The following is a 16,117-nucleotide window of genomic DNA, read 5'->3' as shown; positions in this document are numbered from 1 at the left end:
TGTGATTGACGTTCTAGCATAGAATCATCAACAGGCTCATAATCTAAATAGTTGCACATCCTGCTGAAAAAATCAGCGACTTGGTTAGCCTTACTGCGCAATTGGATTATCTTAAACTCAAATTTACTTACGGTCTCAATTAGCGTCCCATACTTTTTGTGTCTTTTGTGATTATGTAATAACCACCTCAAGGACCTATTGTCACAGTATACTGTAAAGGGAAAATGAAAAGCATTTCAAATTTATTAAGAGCCATAATCAATGCATTCATTTCAAGTTCGTATGTATTCTTACTCCAGTGAGCCTCAGGAATCATTTTGGAATGTAAATACGCAGGACGCAATAACCCATCTTCAGTATATTCACTGAGTATACAGCTATAGACTTTCATGGAACAATCGATATGCAGAACAAAGCTACTATTAAAATCAGGCACCTTTAATAAAATATGATAGCGAAGGCTTCCTTTATTTTCTCCAAAATTCTTTCTTCCTGTTCCCCCACCTGAAGGGTGTTTTTTCAGATCTTAATTTATTCAAACGGTCCACTAACTCTCCATAATTGGGTATAAACCTTTTGTAATAATTACAAAGACCTAATATTTGTGAAAAAGCTCGTCTATTTTTAGGCCGTGGGATGTCATTAATAGCTTGCAATCCATCCTTATCGATAAACAAATTACCCCCTACAAATTCAAAACTCAAATGCTTCATATAAGTTTGGAAAAGGCTAATCTTCTTTGGAGATACTGTGATACCCCATTGTCTTAACCTTTCTAACACTTGGTCAAGGATTTGCTTCTCTAAGTCATCTGTATGTATTAGGAGATCATCATAATATATATCAAAATATTCTCCCACAATGCCTTTAAACGCTTTTTGCATCAAACTGCTTAATATAAATACACTAAATATAAACCCCATTGGCTAACATTTTGCCTAAGTAATCTGCGTGAAGTCGCAAAAGTGGTATAGACTTTGCTATCATCCGTGAGTCGACATTGATTAAATGCTGATTTTACATCGAGCTTATATATAATTTTATGTTTCCCTAGATTTCCAATAGAAGTATCAACCTGAGGACTCGGAAAGGCATTTATAATAACCCTAGAATTAATATCGCCGTAATTAATAACAAGCTGTTTCGATTTATCCTTGTTAACTACAAGGAAACAAGGCGAGACAAAAGGAGAAGTATCAACCTCTTCAACCACACCCATTTCAATTAGTTCATCAACATACTTTTCGAGTTCAGCAAGTTTATCTTTTGGCAACTGATACGTCTGTTTAACACAAGGGGATTTATCCCTTATCTCAATTTGATATCTAAAATATTTCACTTCTCCCAATCTATTCGTTATTACATCATTATCATTCATAACGTTTACAACATATTCATTTAAACTAGGAAACTGTTTATGTAAATCAGAAGGAATAATTATATTACCTTTTTCCGAATCATGCGGGTTGGCAACAAAGCATGATTGAACCTTGGCTTTATGTCCCTTCTGTTGGTCCATCTGATGATTTGGTAACTCCCAGGGTGACTTAGTTTCAAAAATCCCACGCTGCTCCTAACACCCTGTAGACCAACGCTGCTTTTCGGAACGCCTCATTGAGTTATGCTGTGGCAGATCCGATAAACGATGCATTGAATTATAATCCTGTACGCCAATTGGGATGTTTGAACCAGATACCTTGACGTTACTCGAAATCCCCTCCGGTGAATCCGCTACTGGACGCCGCTGCACCGAAATCTCCTTGGAAGACGTGCCATAGGAATTGTCCTGGTTCTGCTTAGCTCCCATAGTTCTGCTCCGAGCAAATTGCCTTGACTTTTTTGGAATCGCACCCTTTGACTGCATACATGACTGCGAACCCTTAGACACAGCACGCAGTTGACCGTTCTCGTGACCATCCATAAGCTGGCAATGCATAGGACCTGTATCCCCTCTTCCCCCAAGTCCAAGGTGGCGTGGTGGACCGGATCCAATAAGGAGACCCTACAAGTAGAAACATTACTCGGCAGAAAACGATTATTCGGTAATGGCGTAACTAACAATTTTGCAGTTAAATTCTCACTCGGTATAGTGAGCTCCTTGGCATTATAGTCAATGATAACAGGATGTCTCAGGAAAAAAATTATTTCCCAGCAATAATTCAAAATCATCAGATGAGACAACATAAAAGCACTCCAAAAAATGTTTATTTTGGATCAAGAAGTATAGTTCCACAGCTTTTGTAATGTTAACATTATTTTTTCCTAGGACGTTAAATTGTAATTCAACCTCCGAAACCTTTGGTGAACACTTTTTAATTAGGTTATCAAAACAACTCTCACTTATAAAGCTCACGGATGAGGCAGTGTCTATTATTGCACGTTTCATCAAACCACATAATTTTACATAAACAAAAACCATATGTATTCATCACTACTTACATTACAATGGAAGGTTTTATTTTTAGTTGATTGATCGCAGTAGCGTGCTACATGAAATTCAGAATTTCATTTAAAACATCTACGCGCATTCTTTCCTTTATTTGCAGAACTACTTAGGAAAGCTCTACTGATTCTTTGACAAAGCTTCTCTACCTAATGCAGAAGAAACCTGATTCGGATTGTTAATCTGAATACCAGGATAAAGCAAATTACTAGTAGGGCGAAACTGTTGATTTATTTTCACAAAATCCACAAAATCCATAGTATACCTTTTATGTGAATCATAAAGATCTGCCATTTGACGTAACTGTACCAACGTGTTAGGTATTCCATTACTTAGGTATAGAGTACAACGTGCAATCGTAGAAATAAATTTGACAAATAATCGGGAACAAATATCTCTCCACCCAATGGTGGTTCCTAAAAGACATAATAATTCACGATATAATTCACCCCTTGGTTCGGCTTAGACTTGCCACTAAGACCGCCTCTGACGGAATAGCTTGTCTTTCTATCATATCATCAATCCCCACTAGGAATTCAAATAGCATGTCACTTTTCATGCCATCAACAAGTGGCAATTGATTTATTTGTAATTGAATGGTACTATATAATGCCCACGATAAATCCTTATTAAATTCAAATCTTATAGCTGGCCTATCCATAGTTACGATTCAAGATTCAGCTTGATTACGGTCCATAAAATTTATTAAATCTCCTATCTGAGAACTAGTATTACGTACTCTACTATAGTTCCCCACCTGACCCGGTGCACACGCTTGCATTACTAATGGTTTAAAGGGATCAAATTCATCCGAAAAATTTAAACTTGAATTAAAGGGCATATTACGATCTACATTACATTACATTATTGGTTAATATGTATATATATATATATATATATATATATATATATATATATATATATATATATATATATATATATATAACTGCGATACAATATTTTAGGCTTTTAATTTTATATCGCAATACTGAAATCTAGTATTCTACTAACAACCATTTAACCTTTTTTGATTTCACTAGTCAAATTTTCTTGGATGCGTGTATTGCAAGCCTGCCCTTTTATACCCAAGCTAAGCAAGCAACAGTGTTATGGCAGTGTAAAACAGGTAACTTTAATATGTATTACTCTAAGTAGTGTCATAAACACATTAAGTTCAAAAAGAACTAGAAGTAATCCCGGGAAATATATGAATATATGCCGCAATCCCAGAGAAATCAAACAATTTGTTAAAAAAAACAATAATATTTTATTACAGATAACGTCTGTGGCTGCCTGATTTTTTGTTAGTAACTGAGAAAGAAAAATACATGGCAAGCAAAGGCAATATCTGAACAGTCGAGACCAACCGAAAACGCTCGATAATAATACGGTTTATGTTAGTATTTGACAAGGCGAGCCTATGGCTCCGAAAATATATATATATATGTTACTTAATTTCCTCCAAGGATTAGTACGCGATGTGGTCTGCTCACCAATTCTTTAAATTTAATATATTTTCTGCTAATTAGCTAATTACTAAAATGAAATTCAATATATATTATTAGTACCTAGTATTTTTTAGAAAAATTATATGTATGCGTACACATACGTATTATTTATGAGATTCCATAACTGACTATATGTAATCGCTTCCAGTATCTTACACATCAAACCAAGTACGTTACCAGTCTCCATTCACAGTAACAAATAGCCCTAAATTATTCTTTCCAATTATAAAAAACGCTTTCTATTATGTGCTATCGTTTATTCTGGGACTAATATTCAATAGTAATTAATGGTATTGAACCCAGGGCTCTTATCATTCAAATGCAAGACGTAACCAGTCACCTCTCGTCCACAAGGTATAACCATCAAATCATTCACTCAGTTATAAATTGTATCCGTTCTTTAAACAAGCCATTTAGTGTATTAAAACAACTAATAAAGACGAGCAGAAAGTAACTCTCCCACTCCGTAATAGTGGCTTCTAAATAGAGCAAACATTAAAGAACAAATGTTGGTGATTAATCCCAGATACTCTTTTTTTTTTACTTCTACACTTAATTTTTTTAACAGCCACAATACCAGTAGTCTTGAGTCTTACATAAACGCAAATAGCATTTATAATGATAACTGTATTAGTGACTTCAATATTACTTTTTTCAAATATGTTTCAACAAGAATTGTAAGTTACGAACGTTCATTTTAACTCAAAACTCTGATTCCGTACTTTCCCTTAGTATTACCTGCTTTACACTGCAACGAGACATTCGTAGCAGCCGAGCAGCTAGGTGGCAGCTTACGTTATCGCGCGAAGCACGCACGAGTCCTTTAAGGAGCGTGGCTTCCTACGAACACAGATACAACTGCCAACGTAACAGCTGGTGGTTCGGAACAAACAACTCTCAGCCTCAGTGCCCAGAAGGACCGAAGAATAAAGTATGCTAGAAGATTTTTCTCTCCTTTGCTTTTTTAGGAATCTATAAATTTCGCTACAATATATATATATATATATATATATATATATATATATATATATATATACAGGCGCGGATTCAGAATATGATCAAGGATGGGGCTAAACCATACTTCACCTCTTTATCCAGTGTAAAGCGGGATTGAAGTTTATTTTATTCAGTATATACCTGAGCGTTAAAGGGGAATAGGGCCCCTATAGCGTTTTCTTTGGATCCACGCATATATATATAGAAATTTCCAGCATTCTAAACATATAATTATATATATATATATATATATATATATATATATATATATATATATATATATATATATATATATATATATATATATATATATAATTATATGTTTAGAATGCTGGAAATTTCTATCATGTTAGGTGAAATATTGAAGGGAAATATTTTCTAGATACTCTGCAATACCACTAGATAAACAAGCAGTATTGCCAACGCAAATAAAGTTGTATTTTCTCAAATTGCACTATGTAGGGCTTTACCTATTTCTAATTTAGATATTAAATAAAACCACAATACCACATACATTATTCAGTCTAACAAAGGACAATACAGTATCACCAATATCAACATTTTGGAGATCTCTAATATTTCAAATGGCACAGACGCACAGTGCGTCGACCAATGGACAACAATGAGAAAAGAAACAATTTTCTTAGGACTTGAAAATAGCACGGAACGAAGCACAAATGATTCACAAAACAGAAATCCCTAGCCACAAACTGATGACAGCCTGTCAGTCTACAGAGGGCGCGCGCAAAATTACCACATTAGTCCGGGCGGAGTCGACATGACACTCTTATAGGTAACAATTCGCATGCACAACTACTATATTGGACCGACCTGAGTCAATATCTCCACAGCGATTGCACTGGTGTTTCAGACCAAAGCAAAAGATGATACTTTTTGTCACTAGTGGGCAGTTATAGCACAGGTACGTTCTTTCCTTTACAACGAAATATTGATGATCATTTTTTACTATTATATTTGGAATATCTCAAGAAAGCCTAAACATGTTTTGAGATCTCTGCAGGGATATCTTCCTTTAATGGTTTCCTTTGGATTCACCAATAGTGTGTGTGCAAGTGTCAGCAATTGTGACTATAATTAGTGAAATTGCGAAAAAAGACGCCATGAAAAACAAGGACATTTTTGAAAGATGGGTAGCAACCACCAGTGCTAGTCGGAAGAAAACGGAAACTATGCAGTATATTTGTAGTCGTTATAAACTTGAAGACGCCACAGAAGATGTGTAAAACAGTTTAGAGAAATTTAGTAAGTTATTAACATGACGTTGAGCAAAGAATGGAGGATGTCGCACAGAGTTCGGTCGGTTTTCCTAGCTAAAAGTAAAGAGTGGTTTGATCGTGCGTGTGCACTTACAGACACGGGCGTCTCTGGCGGGGGACGAGGGGGATGCGTCCCCCCAATATTTTGAAGTAGAAAATATTCAATATTTTATTCTAGTTTAATTTATTTATTAACGACAGAATATCATATACATTATAATTATATTTATTTGGAATGTAATATTCAGGTTGTGAAACGATTGTAGTCGAGTTCTTAATATACCTTAGGGGTCCGTGAAAGTAAGCAGAAAGGTAACAAATGGAATCGAAGTTAATAAACAGGTTGGTCTAGGTAGTACCATTTAAATCACTTTCTTTGATGTCCCCCCAAATTTTACATGCCAGAGACGCCAGTGCTTACGGACTATTTAACAACAGTGATAACTGCTCGATATCGCAACAACGTGAGGACCGATTTAGCTTGCTCTACCCGCGGTAGACCCAGTGAAGTCTGCGGATTGTTCAGTTAAAACAAAGAATAGGCGCTTAGATCCTTTTGTAGCGATTAAATCGGCAGGAGTTTGCCTTTGCTGCCAAAGAAGCAGCAGCGAAATTAAATACACCAGGAAATGACGAATAGTCCAAAGGCTTGTTGGTTATGCGAAAGAAGCTTTGAAGCTCTCCATAAAGTCTTCCGTCACACTAGGCTACATCATATACGGAAAGCCCCTCTTAGATATTTATTTACACCTGATGACGCATATGTTTATTCTAACTGACCCTATTGTCTCCTCCAAGTTATAGATTTACGCAAAGAAAAGGAGGATAGATACGGATCTGGAAAGTTATTTCAAAACTGAGGCTGCTCATGCTGTCCAGCTCCACAATTCTGTCGCTAGGGAATTTGATAACTTTGACAGTGATGGTACTGACTGATCTGAAGAAAACTATTTCAGTCATTTCATGCACTGCTTTTCATTATATTTTAGTGTTATGTAGTTTTGAGTCGGGTTCGTGTTTACGAGTCCTGTAAACAATAAATGTCTAACATAGTTTTTTTACGTCCCTGATAGAATATTATATTCTATATAAGTACAGTTGCCAAATTCGATAACTACAAGAACTACTTTCCTTCAGTCTTGCAACACAATAAACATGTGATAGAAGCTTCAGTATGATTTTTTTTTCTATTTTTGTCCATTACTCCCATATGCTCGACGCACTATGAGACGGTGCAATGTGCATCATAGTATCAAATACTATGATCATGGTATAATTCATTTCGAATGAATGAAGGATCGAAGTTCAAAGAAATGAAAAAATTAACGTTTTCTAAAGACTTCACTTCGAAAACATACCACATCTCATCATGTAGATGCTTCCAAAAGACTTAAGTGATCATAATGCCATTTACAACAATTGAAGACTACAGGGGAAATAGGAGGCAAGTCAGGTTTTTATAACTTTACACAATTGCCCTGTTTTCCACTAACTTGCCCCCTTCTTCCCTTGTTGGAGAAATCTTTAGTATTAAACTTCTAAGTTACTTACCTTCTTTTTGCTCTACGACTATGTCCATTCAATATAAAACTTGCAGGAAATATATTGCTACTGTTAACACAATTACGATCATTTCCTGACTTACTTCCTTTTTCCCGTGGGGTCTTCAATTGTTATTTCAAACCGTTTCAGAGATACGAAATACCTGGATAGCGATTGTTGTACTGCTTAAAATAACGTATTTGGGTTAAATTTTTATAATGATTGTTGCTTTAGTTTGCTTCTAAAACATTACAACAATAGTTTTTAGTGGTTTTAATTACAAGTCGCAGTTTCATTATTTTAAGCAGTGTTGCCAACTTAAAAAAGTGCTAAATATTATTCTAAATATAGTGCAAATAACGTAGCTAAACTGCAAAATATTTTAAAATTACTCGCAATTTGTTTTATGGTGCAAGAATGTTTTCAAAAGACGATGTTTTTCGTAGTCTTTATAATGTTAATGTCAAAGGTTTGGTTCCAGCAATATATGTAAATGCAAATTGTAACTGAAATTAAATGTAACATAACTTTTCAGTAACCCTAGTTGTTCCCCTAAACCTTAATCGTGATGTACAAAAAACCATGGTTAATTAAAGGTTCCAATTACAGCCTAGTTACATTTCACTTGTTTTAGTTTGACCACCGACCACCTCAAACTTGATCCATACCACAGCTGTATGGAGTTATTCAAGGACTTACAGTTAGTAATACACATTCGTTGTGTTGATTTTCGGTTTGGTTTGTTTTAGTTTAATGTCCCACGATTATCACTGCAGTGGTTGCGCGGATCACAATTGTGATCCAGGGGTATATCTTTTGTTGCTGCTAGGAGTTGGTAGGATGCTTGACCTTGAGCAGCCCCACACATTATGTGGAACAGACAAGTGATGATACAGCATTCCTGCTGTCAAAAGTGCGTTTACCGGGTGCTCACTTTTGTAGTTGGATCACTATTGTGATCCACGCGACCAAACACGGACTGACTACATATTTTAAAACTTTAGCTATTTGGTTTCTGGAATAACTATGTTTGTTTTCCATATGTTGCGTATATTTAGTGTTTAAAATTTCGGAACGAGACTGTGAACATATACGTAAGTGGTTAAATGATACAGAGAGTGACTGTGAAAGCATTGTTGGTTTAGAAGGCTCAGAAGAAGTAGAGGAAGACCTCTTCATTGATAATGAAGTTTCTTATGAATTCGACAGTAATGGAGATCAACGAAACGAAGAAGCACAGGTTGCAGCAGAACCCCCACTACTTCAGAAAGTACCAGAGGAAGATAGTACAGTAGAAGCAAGACCTACAAGAGAACCTTAATTACTTAATCTTGATTTACGTGAGTTTTACATAGGCAGAAAAAGGTAAAAAAGAGAGCCAACCCGTTAGTATTTGAAGTCTCAATTGCTACGTACTTCTAGAACTCCATGTATCAATATAATACCTCCTTTTCATGCACCTGACCCTCAGGGTGATGCTAAAAATTCTCGTACAACTGTTGAGGCGTTTGCTTGCCTGATTGGCACTAAAATCAATAAGTTTTGTTAAAATTACAAAAAGTCTTATAAATATATGTTTTTCTTTAATTAATAAAAAAATATTATTAAAAGGTGCGTTATACTTTGCTTTATACTCCCCACTCACCATACTAGAACAGTATTATAAATATAACCGTGTGGAGAAAAAGAAGCTGTCACGCGACCAAATACGTAATCTGAAAAGCGCGACCACTGCAGAGTTATGCTAGGGCGTCGAAAGGAGATGTGGAGTTAATGATTATAATGTATTCCGAACCACTTCGGTCGTTCAACTGTACTCCCACCGGAAATCGAATTCGGGACCACGCGAACCGAAGTCAAGCGTGCTAGCCACTAGACTAAAAGGAGTCCTCACATTGTGTTGATTTAAATCATTGAGTCTGTATTGTCAGATTCGGAGATCAAAAACTATCGTGTCTATGCTCCAAAAGTAGCGGACTTGAACTATTTGTAGGCCAAATATATACAGTAGAAATGAATTATTTGGCAGCTAATGACTGGTACTAATGAAATGATTTTTAATATGGACTGGAAAATGTGCTGGACATATTGCAAGAAATTATGATCAATGAACAAAAACAGTTCTAGACAGGATACCACGAGATAAAAACAGCCTACAAAAGGTTCTTGTATAAGAAGATTTGACAAAATCAAGAACAACTGGGGAATAACCTGAGAAAGAATTGCTCAAGATAAGTAGTTGTAGAGAAGACTTGCAAAAACCTTCACCCAGCAATGGGTTGATAATGGTTGATTATGATTATGGTTATGATTTTATTATATCTGGACCTCAGAGACAAACTAAACCAAGTTATAATTTCGTAATTTTCCAAGTTATAATTTCGAAAAACCAGTTCCTTAAGTAAGACCTATAGTACTGTTTTTCAAACTATACTAAGTAATAGGATGCTTTTAGACTTATATTATTACACCACTAGAAAGAATATAGTCTATTTAAAAAGTATTGTTCAATCAATTTCGACGAAAAAGTGACTTAGCATAGTCTACCTCTCAAGTTCATATATATATATATATATATATATATATATATATATATATATATATAACTTTTACTGGGTAAAAACGGATCCAAAATTTAACGAAATTCGTACAGCGGTAAAAAATATTTTTGACTTCATATTGCGGCAAAACTACGAAAATTAATAGAAAAGAAAACTACAAAGTTAAGAATCACTCGTATTGCCGGGACAGAGAAAATAGATACATATAGCTCGAATTACCTATACGCTTATATAATATGTATGTCCATGTTTCGCAAGTAATTTTCAATCAGTATAAAACTTCAACATAATGAACACACGATTTGTTTCCTTGAATAATCGCATAAGATCACATGCACCGCTAAGAGTTCAGGAATAAGCTTAATCTGTGTTACGGCACCGGATATATGCTTATGTAATACATTACGACATTATGAATTTGTATAAGAAACAGAATGTACTTAAAGTGAGACGCGAACTACACGAAATGTCGGACTTTGAATCTAACTTGTTTGGTGATCCAACTCGAGACCACAGATAGCAAAGATGAGTACCGTAGCTCCCACCACAAGGTTAAGGAAGTTCTTGTTTTAAAGTGTCAATTAAACACTGATATGTGAAACGGTAATAAAACATTTGATCAATTTGAAACAAAATATATTGTAGTAATAATTTACTCTATTTGTTAAGATAATGAATATTATATTCTGTTTTTAAAATGGCAGACAAAGCAGAATGTAATTGGATAATAACAGAGAAATTGTAAATTTTCAATTTCGGTACAAATAAATACATTCTTGCTGCTATGTGTTGCGTTATCCGTTAGGAGCCATCGAACAATTTTGATTCAAAGGAAGGAAAGAGACTACTGGGGTTTATTTAATAGAGTCTAATTGTATAGGCAGTACTGAAGCTATTTGAGACAAAGTCTATTGCTGAAAGTTAAATATGAGTTACTATTAGGGTTTTATCCCGGGTATGTTATACCCACTGATGATTGAACCTGGAACACACACGTGGAAAGCATTAGCGCTAGCAAATTATCTACGAAGAGGTACATCATACCATAATTCTAAGTCAAGAAAAGGCAAAAAATAAGAAGCGGAAACGACAGAGTGTACGATAATAATACTTTCACAATTTTAATTTCACATTAAATATTTCGAGACTTTCGAGACGAGACCGAGACTTGGCCTTCGAGACCGAGACAGGCTTCTGTTGACCGAGACGAGACCGAGACGTGATTTTTCAACTTAATCTTTCAGTCCACATCTCATATAACCTCGATGCAGAAAGGGAATCCTAAACTTAAATAATTAACTAACTCGAAACCGATGAGAGCTCAAAAGTCAAGGTTTCGGCAGAAAACTAGTACAAATCTTTGGCATAGAAAAAGTATCAAATGTCCAGTGGGAGGGGGAGGTAAAGGATGGGAACATGGATATAAGTTCATAAAACACATTATTGAAATGGCAGTCAGTGATGATTATACAGTAGAGTGGCTCAGAGTTCCTAGCGCTTCGAAATTCCCTCTAGGGCATTTCTCCGAGCGTACTCAATTTGAGTTAGAATTTTCGCAGTACTATATTCACCCATAGTTTATTCAATGCCCCCGCCCTGGAAAATCTGAAATTAACATTGTCTCATATCGTGCTCAATATGAATTACAAGTATTTTTGCAGTACTGCTTTTCATCTCTAGTGTAATGAAATTCTTCCACGGGGAAATCTGTAATCAACACTGTCAGTAGCTATGTCCTCGACTAATATCCATTTACAAGTACAGCTCTATATTCGTATTGTTTTCAACAGTTAACCAATTTAAAACCGTATTATAATTCAAAGTACTTATCATATTTCCTCATATTTCTATCGTAAACAAGAATATGCAGTCAACTTCTAAAATACTTCGCTCCGCAGGAACCCGTTCAGCGCGTGCAACAACTAGAAATAACATATTCGGCGTCCTACAAATGACAAAGGAGAAAAAAGAAAAGCAAAAGCAGCACAGCAGTGCCTTATCGGAGCAGTGCCTTTCGGTCGTCATTAACGCCAATAGACCTACAAGCGGTGTACAAGTGGTATACAGTTACAATATACGTTGTGCCACAGTAGCGCTACAGGCGGAATGTGCACGAACTACAAATAAATATGTTTCTTATAAGTATCAGTCACTGTTGCATCCTCTTTACATTCTACACATGCTTTTTTCTCCCACTTTTTGACCTTGACAAGCAGAAGTACCAGGCTTTCCAAGTTCACAGCATAAACTGTTTTTGCACAGAGTACGCTTTTAGGCCTTCTAATGACTGTGCGCGCGAAGAACAAGGGCGATGATCGGGCTACCGTATACGGCAGCGACAAACACCCGGTTGCAATAGTAAATGTAAAATACAAATATAGAGCCTTGACAATGCCGTGAAGATGTATATATATATATATATATATATATATATATATATATATATATATATATATATATATATATATATATACGCAAATCGCAAAAGAATAATTGTAATTTTTCGGCAATCTAGTCTGATGGCCCCCTTGAATTTTATATCTGCCAGGTGAAATATTTACATGTCGCCTGCCGCAAATTATTTAAGAGACAATAACAAAATTAGCGAAAGAATTATAATTTTTCAACAATTATTTCGAGCGGCACGCCAATAGTAAACTTGCACGCAGAATTAGGCAATACTCTAGCAGACTGTTTTATCATATTTTGACGCATTCCTTGTATCTTCCGTTTTCTTTTTGCAGGACATGCACTAAATGAAATTCAATCCTTAATTTATCGTCCCACGGATATACTGGTTAGGGTAAAGGAGACGGTGATAATGAGAAACGATGGAATGAAGAAAGTGGGAGGAAACGGGAGGACCCCGAGAAAACCCACGTGCATGGTGTTTGTCCACCACAAAGTCCACACGGCGCGAGCTGGGATCAAACCAGGGACCTCAAGCAGGGAACGCTCTACCACTGAGCCACCGCGCCCCCCTATGCACTAAATGATTAGCTCTAAAAGAAATAGCGAACCAACTTGTGCAAGGTGGCCAGTAAAAAGCACGAATGCCATCTAACCGAGTCAAAGCAGAAGCACAGCAGGAGGGCCCAAGCGACAACGTAAGGAGCAGGCACGTCAGTGACAGGGGGGTAATGCATAAACGAGGATGGTGGAAATACTTTTACAATATTTGTAATTATCCTTATCTTCAAAAAAGATATATATATATATATATATATATATATATATATATATATATATATATATATATATATATATATATATATATATATATATATATGTGTGTGTGTGTGTGTGTGTTTCTTTAGGTGAAATATTCTATACTCTAAGATCACGTTGCTGAGGCAGATATCCAGATCTATCATGTATGATTTTTTATTGAAATTGAATCCTTCAGAGCTTTAGAACTTCGCACTCAGTTCTTTACCACTAGAGAGTTGTTTTTCTCTTGTATATTCTCTACTGTCTTTTCAAGATGTAAAACATCTCTGCTTCAACTATCCATCATAGACTATTCTGTATTGCTCAAGAGACACAAACTCAAGAGCACAAACTCTTCAATACACTGGTTTGCTTCTACGAGTCGATGTTCATCTAAAATCAAAGTAGTTTGATGTTTAATTTAACATTTTAATATTTAAAGGTAATCTAAAAAAATTAACCTTAAAATATTGTGTTCTTACATTGGATACACATATAAATTTTGACTTGAAGCAGGTTTTTATTTCAATTTCCAAAGTTGTAGTAATCTAAAGCTGTGTTTCAGAACTGGTATCTGGGAATGAGATTCATGGATGATGTAATAAATCGTTTAAAACTGTTTACTAATCAAAGCATTATGAAACAGGTTAATATTTTAATTAAAAATATAAAGGAAAAATTATTGCAGATTGTGAATGGTTTTGGGAAGAAAGTGAAGTTGATTTCATGCGATAACGTAGAATTCATTCTCGACTTAGAGATAGCTTAGAATCTATCTTTCAAACGCTTAGAACTCTCTTTAGCCCCAATTTACCTTTTATAGAAAGGAAACTCAAACTCAAAGTTGCCAATCTTTCCAATAAGAAGTGACGTTCTACGTAGACAAATATAATTCATTCATTACAATTATAAAAATGGAAAAAATAGCAACGTTTCTCAATACAAAATACCAGATGATGAAACAATGGATCTTCTTGAACTGACATCTTATCTCATTATTTGAAACTAAGTAACAGTTAGTAAGTAAGTAACACTTAGTAACGGTTCAAGCCTTCTAAAATGTAATACCTGAGAGTCTCCCGATCCTCATGTAGTTGTTGAGCATCATTATACTGATGCAGTGAGAAGCTAAGTGATCTACCGATTATGGGCTAGTGCTGCACTGGCTACAACTAGATTGTTATCAACTCTTCCTCTAAGTACTTAACGGAGTCTGAAGCTCTCACAATCCCAACAATCTTTCCCAGAACCATAACTGTGTGTCTTCCCTTTTCCTCCTAAAAGAATCAGCGAAAAGAGTTCCTCCACTCATGTTCTTACACAAGTTGAATCTCGACCCAAAGAAATCCTATAGAACAACAACAGATGAGAATCTAGTCGAAAATAAGTCCTTACTCTACGAGCGTATTGCAATAAGTCTTTCCTCAAGAAAAAGCTGCTCAGATGAAAGAATAGAAGATTCTGTAAAGAAAGAGGTGAAATATAACGTAGGACCAATTCTCACCGATCCACAGTATATAATTTATAAGGATTACTTCAATTCCTCACACGTAGTTTTCACAGAAGCACACATAGCAGAGGATTTCGGATATAAACTCGAAGAACTTGATAAACTTGCGTGATTACTACGTCGCAGAACACTGAATACGACATTCTTCACCTGTGTAAGTTCTTTGTTCCTGCCCTTTAAAATGACAAATTCATTGTTGTTCATATTGTGTCAGAAATACTCTCTGGCAATACTTGCGAAACAAGTTGAGCGACTACGCATCTGAGAGTGCTTTTGTCTTAGGAAACAGAGTAAAAGATTTAAAAAAGTTACTATTGATCTTTCATTGGCAGGAAAATATAAGTTATGGGTTCTTGACGTTGCAAGGAAGCTCAGTGCAATTGCCGTTGAAAGATCTAACATTGATTTTTCGATAGAATAAATAGCTAAATAAGAATGTTACTCAGAGAATCTAAAAGCTATTAAAATTATTTTGCGATCTGTTCAATCTAATTTTTTTGAGAAATATACCCTTAGAAGTTCGCAGGTTGTTGTTTGGAGCCGGACTTATCACTCTTGAAAGACGTGTGGTAGAATCAAACCTATCGCCATAAGGATTTTTTTTTTTTTTTTTTTTTTGCAGAATATCAGTCAAAATTATAAGCATCAGAATACGAGAGCCTGTTAAGAACTTTTCTCTCCCCATCAACTTGGAGTTTGTATTCCCAATGGAGTCGAAACAGCCGTTCCTGCAACCAGGGTATATATTTTCCTCCACACACAACGCTCCAAAGGCTATCGTAAAGCTGGATTTTCGCAACGCTTTTAATGAACTTCGCCGGGACTCCATACTTACTGCAGTGTTCAACTATTTTCCCGCAATATACCCATATGTTAACCAGTGTTATGCTCAATCCAGTAATCTATTCTTAGGTCACGATACTATTTCATTCCAGAGAGGAATACAACAAGGTGATTCTTAGGCCCAGCACTTTTTAACATAACAATACATTCTTTAGTACATTGAATTAATACTGAACTAAACATCTTGCATTTGAATGATGGAACTATTGCTGACAAAGCTGAGGCAG

This window comes from Thermobia domestica, chromosome 11 (genome assembly GCF_964235325.1).
Source record: "Thermobia domestica chromosome 11, izTheDome1.hap1.1, whole genome shotgun sequence".
In the NCBI taxonomy this organism is placed as follows: Eukaryota; Metazoa; Arthropoda; class Insecta; order Zygentoma; family Lepismatidae; genus Thermobia; species Thermobia domestica.
The sequence above is the reverse complement of the archived record's forward strand: the minus strand, read 5'-3'. Positions refer to the sequence as shown.